We start from the raw sequence: 8,083 nt of genomic DNA, 5'->3' as shown, positions 1-8,083 counted from the left end.
GTGTGTTATTGCTCTTTCATCTACTTGAGTTTCTTGTTAAAATGTGAGTGTTGCAAGCATGGTTTACGTGGCGGTATTTTTGTTATATTATGTATGTTTGTATATATATATATATATATATATATATATGTGTGTGTGTGTGTGTGTGTGTGTGTATGTTTTGCCTTCGTCTCTGTGTATATCTCCTGCCACCGTCTGACAACTGGTGTCGATTTCTTCGACTACACTCTCCAACGTAGTGCTTCTGCATGACTGCATTCCAATAATTAAAGCAAATACAAAAAAAAAAGATTTATTTTTAAAAACTTGTGTTGCTATCGCTGCGAATCTCTCACATTTGTACATGATTAAGTCTGTATACATCAATTCGACTCATGTTTGGCTGTATCCAGTATTTTGGATCCTTCATTTACATAAACTGGCATTTCACATTCTGCTTTTTAACTTGTCGGCCTTTCATTTCTTATTTTAATTCATTAAAACAAAATACAGCTGATCCAGCTATTACATTATAACTAATGATCAAGAGGGGTGTTTGGTAAATTTGGATAATGCTTATGCACTTAATTGTTGTATAAGCACGCTAAATGTTCGCTATGTTAAATACAATAAAAGAAATATACCGACAGAGGTTAATATGCGGAATTAATTGCAGCGAGTTTATGTTAATTTGATGCATGCTATGTGTTTATGGTGGAACATTGATGTAGCGATAATTAGATGCTATCTGGGTGCTATTTATATGGCAATGTTTTAAATGAATCGATGATATTACAAGAATGCACTGGTGTTATTTAATAAATGGAGCTAACAGTTATCAGTCAACTCATTAGTTACATTGTGTTGGATGCACTCGTAGTTTTAGTACACAACAATAAACTCGGTTGGAGTATTACATAGCGGACACTGCCATGATTAAGTACAAATGAATAGAACAATATTGTTATATACAATATAAATGTGAGTGAGCCTCTCTGTAAGTTTTGTGGGTTTTATTGAAATTTATTAAGTTATAACCATTAATGAAAGGCTACGATCAATTAGATAATCACTGGAAAGCTATATATATATATATATATATTTGTAGTTCTGGTTTTAACTGGATCCAGGATATGAATTGGGCCTTAATTAAATAATGGAAACTTTGAAGAATTGAATTCCAGAAGCAATGAATTACACACAACTAATGTTTGTTTACTTTGCATATTTTCAGCATTTTAAACTAGTGTTTTTTGTTTTTTTTTCTAATTTTTATTGATATTAAAAATATATAAAATTACTAACATCGTTATAGGTGCCTTATTTAGGGTGACGGATTGAAGCGGATTAATGTCAGAAAAATGCCTTGTGCTCATATCTCCAGCTCTTTATGTTCTGTGTTCAAATGGCGAGATCAACATTGCTTTTGCTTTTTTTCGAGTCAATAAAATAAAGTACTAGGAGCCAATGACATCACCTAAGTCTCTCATCTTAACCTCTGCCTAAATTAGATAACATTACTATAGGTCGATTATTGAGGGAGGCTGATTGTCTGAATCAAGAGAGCGTCAGAAATCGACTTGTAATACTCCGGTTTTCTACATTCTGAGTTTGCAGCACGGTCAGCTTTACTTTTCGTCCTATCGGGTTCGACAAAGCATAATGAGATCGATGTAATCAACAGTTCCTTTCATTTGGTCACGTGCCCTAATCAGAAACTGTTGTTAAAAACATTCAGGATCATATCAACAAGAAGTAAAATAATAATAGTAAAACACAATAGAAAACTAAACTTATTTCCAGATCGATGAATGATTAGATTTGCAAGGTTCATCAAAGAAATTAATTAGGCTTGCCGTTAATGTTGTATAAACTCAAATCTCATGTGATCTAGCACAAACCATTGCGCTTATGTAGCCAGCCGAACGACTAGCTGTAACCAAAAAGTGCATAACTCCTAGATATGCTATACATCTATCTGGTTGAAGATGGTGCATCTTCTGACACGCTATAGCGTATTCTTAGTTGTGATATATGTTTCGGTAGTTTGTAAATTTGGTTACTGTCACAGTAAAGGCAATAAAGATAATACAGTCCGAATGCGGCACTGCTACTCATTTGCGTTTGTTAAACAGAAGGAAGAGTGCAATGGTTACTGCCATGACATAACAGATAACGTTAATTGCTGGATAGCAGTCACGAACGTAGAACGCTGTGAGCATAAGGAAAGAACAGACTAACACTTGGCTATATGTGTCCTCGTGGGATTAGCATAAATATGAATATTCTTATGACCACAAATCAATACTAGAACTATGTCCTGTAGAGGATATTGGAAAGAAGGTTTAAAAGACAGCAGTCTAGGCAGACGGCTCATCTGCCATACACGTGGTAGCAAATTTCGTTTTATGCACAGAAAACCAAAAAGAGCAAAGCTAATAGCAACAGCAAAAAGAATCACGGAGGCTGTCGACCTTAAGATTTTACTAGGCACAACACATGAGTTGGCAAGTAAAATTGCCCGTCTCTTGTTACCAGGAGTGAATTGTATGCCCCCAAATTTCCTCTCCGAGCCACAAAAGGACAAGGACAAAGAAAGTCAACAGCGAGAACTAAGCTACCAGTAGACATCCCAGTCAACAATTGATTTCTGTTCTTTGTTTTCACAATACTTAGTATAATAAGAAAAAGTTATCTCAGTTTCATCAGAATTATTTCGAATCAGTTTTCGCGTTCACAGCATTTGTGTGGGGATACAAATGCTGATATTAAAATAATGCATAAACGAAATGAAGTGGAATTAACAATTTTAAGGAGCTGGCTTTGAAAAAATCTTGCAGTTTGCTTTGATATACCATGAAAATTACGGCTTTTGATGTAACGGCATATTTAAATGTCGACTTCAGGTTATAATTTCTCTTTCTCTCTACTTTGTTTTCAAGTTTATCAATGTTAAAAATCTCTTTTGAAATTACGCAGTACTTTTGTCGCTTCCATATATGCAGCTTGGAAAATCATTGTAGCTCTCGACAAAGATAAGAGACCTGCCTGATGCTGAAATTCCATGAGTGCTTTTCCATTGAAGCGAAGTTCAAGAAGTGCCTCTTTCAAACCTACAAGTTCTTCAGGCACATCAGCAATTTTACACTTAAAGTGATTCACAACACAACTGACACCTTGTCAATCGAGTTCTTGAAAATAATCAGAAAACCGCCATTTGCGTTCGATAAGATTCCTTGTAACTGACTCCTTGATGTCACTGAACCTGATATCGTCACAATCTTTTAAAAATCTTGCTAGTTTTGGAAAAGCGGTTATCTGATTTTGATCCACTTCCCGGTGTCGGTACAGAAGCGTATATCTAAATGCTAAAATCTATTTTTCTTGCTAAAATTACATTGAATCTTACATTGACTCCCTTTTAAATTCATTGTTTAGTGCACTGCCATACTCAAAGATATCAGCTCAATTGAGAAATTTAGCACCCAGATGCAGTTACTTAGCATATTTGAAAGAGCATGTAGTTTTGATTCACTAGAAATATCTTATGTTCTGTTGCTTTTTCTTCGTGATCTGCTGGACGCATTAAGCCGGAGTCTAACTCGGGTTCGTGGCGTATAAGTGTGTGAGATTACAAGACTCACTCTTAAGGTTAACTTCCCGGCTATTTTTGAAACTCATTTACAACTGAGTGAACTGCGGCAACGTGAAATAAAATGATTTTTCTCGAGAATACAAGACACCGTCAAGGTTTCCAAAACACAATCGTGTCACGCTCTAGACGCTACGTCATTTGTCTGTACATGTTTAGTCGTCGATACCCAATATCCAGATACTATTGCGAATACGTCTAGATGAAATTCCATCTCGAATGGCTTATGTGTGGAAAAGGAGGCTTGAATATTGAGCTTCCCCACCATTCTCGCATATGGCTTCCACAGCAATTAAAATCTCTATTACGTCATTCACCACAAATATCAATTCTTGCTTACGCAACTTCACAACAAAAATTTGGTGTTGGATCACACAACGAATAACTTCAACTTTAGTTTCTTCTTCTTTGCGAAGGATTTTGAAATATATGCCAACAATCATTAAGACATCCATTCAAATTTATATTCTTAAATATTTTTAATGTGATACATGAAAAATAAATGAATAACCATATTTTATATAAAAAGTAAGTTAGTGTAGCAAAAATTAAATATTGATAGAAATTTTCAAGACGTTTTTGAATTTGCATTCAAAAAGGAAAATACGTAATTGAATTATAACTGTCGTCGTAATTCATTTCCTTCTGTTTTAAATTGCCTTCGTTGCGAATAGCCGAATACATCCCGAGGTTTGTGAAAACATTATTCTGGAAGGGTAACTGAATGTATATATATATGTATATACATACACACATCCATATATATATATATATATATTCTTTTCAGTCATTTGACTGCGGCCATTTTGGAGTACCGCCTTCAGTCGAACAAATCGACCCTTTGTAAGCCAGTATTTATTCTATCGCTCTCTTGTGCTAAACTGCTAGGTTACGGGCACGTAAACACACAAACATCGGTTGTCAAGCGATGGTGGGGGGACAAACACAGACACACAGATACATACATACATATATGGAAAATTCTGCCTGTAGGTGTGTTTGTGGAGGTGTTAGCTAACTCCTCCTACATAGCTTTATCGATTTTGATGAGACGTGACACGTGAGTAGAACTCATGTCTAGAAACGTTATGGCATGCTCAGGTGGTTGAAAAAATCGATGATAATATGGCCCCTGGAAAGGTTCGTTATACATATCTAATATATTGCATTTTAACAGCCAAGGGAGTAATCCATTCGCCCAGAAATTAACAGCCAAGGGAATTAACCCATTCATTTTCCTAAATCATTTGGTATAAATCAAATTGAAAATGCTTATTTCTTAGTATTTGGACTGTGAGACTTATTTTCGCAAATTATCCAGTTCAAGCCTTCAACAAATAAGTAGTATTTTGCTCAACAATAGATCCACTTATTTCGGTTAGTGACTCATTCACGTATATACCCACACTAGCGCCGCTGAGGGTAATATTCTCAGAGAACACGCAAAAGCCCTTTTCAGTGTTATTTACTTTGAATTGTTATTTTCTCATATCTGATTAGCCTGCTATTACGTAACATGCTTCACGATTTTCATATATATAACTTATTAGTATTTCCTCCTAAGTTCTATATACGCTGGGAACGCATTAAAGCCCTTTTGGGGGGCTACTTTATTTGAATTCTTACTATTGGGTAACTAATTTCATGCGATTACATAACTGACTTCACAATTTGGGTATCCATAACTTATTGGGAATTCCTAAAAACAAGATCCCGTGTAAGACGATTTGGTATTTTCTGTAAATTATGAGAATGGAACCAAGGGATAAACCCCACTTTCCCGGGAATTACCGGACACATCAGCTAGTATATATATATATATATATATACAACGGGCTTCTTTCAGTTTCAGTTTACTAAATCCACTCACAAGGCTTTGGTCGCCCCGTGGCTATAGTACAAAATACTTACCCAAGGTTCCACGCAGTGGCACTAAACCTGGAGCCATGTGACTGGGAAGCACGCTTCTTAACACACAGCCACGCCTATACATACATACATGCATACATACATACATATATACATACATACATACTGTCATAAAATAATAAGGAAATATAAAGGAATTCTCGAACAGAGACATGCTGTGATAGCAGCTTAGAACAGTGTAACTCGCAAGTCCCGGCTGAACGTTTTGCACCATTAAGCTAAGAGACTTCTATCTGGGCACAAGCCTCTGCGCACGCACGCGTGTATTTGAAAGCTGGTATGTCAAATGAGATAGAATAACAATTAACCAATGATTAGAACTCCATGAAGTCCACGTCTAGGCCAATTCTAATCAGGTATTAAAGATAATTTTTTTCCCTAGATTTTCGTCTGGCATTATGTACATTGGAACAGATTACAGACAATATATCCAAGAGCAAAATAAACCAGGAGATTCGGTGACAATTTTTTTATGGTATAATAAAACATTTTGCAACAGAATATCCAGTTTTATTCTGCTCTTGTGCACACACAGAGCCAAACACACACACACACACACACACACACACACACACACACACACACACACACACACACACACACACACATACACACACAGACACACACAGACACACACACACATATATATATATATACATGAGACAATTTTTAAAGCGTAAGCTATATATTTTCGATTGATAATCAGTTCATACTGGGCATCAAAAATGTTATGGACTATTCACAATATTTTTTTAGAATGTACCTTGCATAAGCGTAATATCAGTACTACATTATTTGTTTTTTGTATTTATTATTTCATATATACAGTATAAATGGTGTGTATTCAGTAGTTTTTCAACAGAAAAAAATATTACTCTCTAAAAAGTTCACACCTCACTGGATATAAAATTTTGTACAAAATAATTTTACTCTCGTGACAATGAACTTATGTGAAAATGAAGAAGAAAAATATAAGCTTTGAACAAGAACGCGTCAACTGGTAATATTCTAAAAATATACAATAATGCCGCATTTGTGCTACAAAAGAAAATTTTTGAAAAAGTATATACACAAATAACAGCACAGAATGTCTGGCAATAAATGTAACTTATCGCTTCATGATTAAATACACTAAAATTTGGACCATGAGAAAACTGTCTCTCATGACGCATACATTACCTATTTAACCATTAATCAAGTGCCCTGCCTGTGTCTAGAGGTTACTCGCCAAGGTTCTGCGGTTCTCCATCAAATGTTTTTGATGGACAATTCCTTTATTCTCTCCACAAGTTCTGTCAGAATTATCTTCGGCAATGACTCGTGACGCATTGTATGTTCAAAATACGATAGCTTTGTAGACTCGATTATAGACAAAAAGTGCCTTTAAACTTTGAGCTTTTTTAGTAGGGTAGCACTTGTTAACTTGTCTTTCAACCTTGTTCTTCCCAATATGCAAACGAACCACATCTCAAAGGCTTCTATTTTTACTCCATAATTGTGTACACTCTCTAAGTCTATGCTCTGTAGAGGATAATTGGCATCAGATAACATTTTACTAGACTCGATTTTAAGCACAGTGTTATATTTTAAGTGGACATTTTTCTCATTTTTCTCTATGTAGTTTTAATCTTTGTCGTTACTTTGCAACATGAATCATTTCTTGTAATTCATCATTGCTTTTTAAATTGTCATTTAAAGTTCAACCTATTTGAGATAATTTACCCACACCCTTTCAGCAAAGGATATGGTTAAGATAAAAGAAAGCTACTTTGGGATTTCTGATCCTCTCTAATGTGTTGTTTGGTGGTTCACTTTTGGAAAGTATTCTTTTAAAATTTTCTTTTTACTTACCATTGGTGCGTTTTAATATTTAAAGATGTTATTGCAACAAGTGTTACGGGCATTCTTAGGTATGTTTATTTATTACCTATGTAGTGTTTTGTTTTTTATAACGTGGTTTTTGCAAATTTAGCTCGTTGTTGCTGGGTGTTATTTCTATTGAATCTGGCGTTGGTATGTTTTGTTTAAAGTCATGATTAACTTTTATCTTATTGATTGTCTCAGTTGTGTAATAGGGTTGTAATTGTTATGTTGCCTTGTGGGATATGTTTTCCAAACATCTATAATTATTTTGTTGAAAGTAAGTACTGCTGTATCTATATCGGCGATTGAGGTGTTGCTGATGTTTCTTAAAATTAATTCCGTTTCTTGTTAGAAGTGATGGTACTGAATTAAGTATTTTCTTTTTTAACAAAAAACAAGAAACATTTCTTTAAAAAAAAAGTTGGTAAATGTTATTTCGTTTGTTCGTCGATCTGTGTATGTGTGTGATCGATTATGTGTGTGGATTTTTGTGTGTAGGTCTGTGTGAGTGTGTGTGTATGTGTGTGTGTGCGATGATAGGGAATGACCACAAGAACTGGAAGTATATTTGCTATATAGCCGCAGTAGCTTGTCGTATGAAACAGCAAGAGCTGTATAAAAAATGTATTTAGCCTAGGGAGAGATGCATGTTTGTTGATT

The sequence above is a fragment of the Octopus bimaculoides genome, chromosome 13 (assembly GCF_001194135.2).
Source record: "Octopus bimaculoides isolate UCB-OBI-ISO-001 chromosome 13, ASM119413v2, whole genome shotgun sequence".
Lineage (NCBI taxonomy): Eukaryota > Metazoa > Mollusca > Cephalopoda > Octopoda > Octopodidae > Octopus > Octopus bimaculoides.
Note: the sequence above shows the minus strand (reverse complement) of the source record.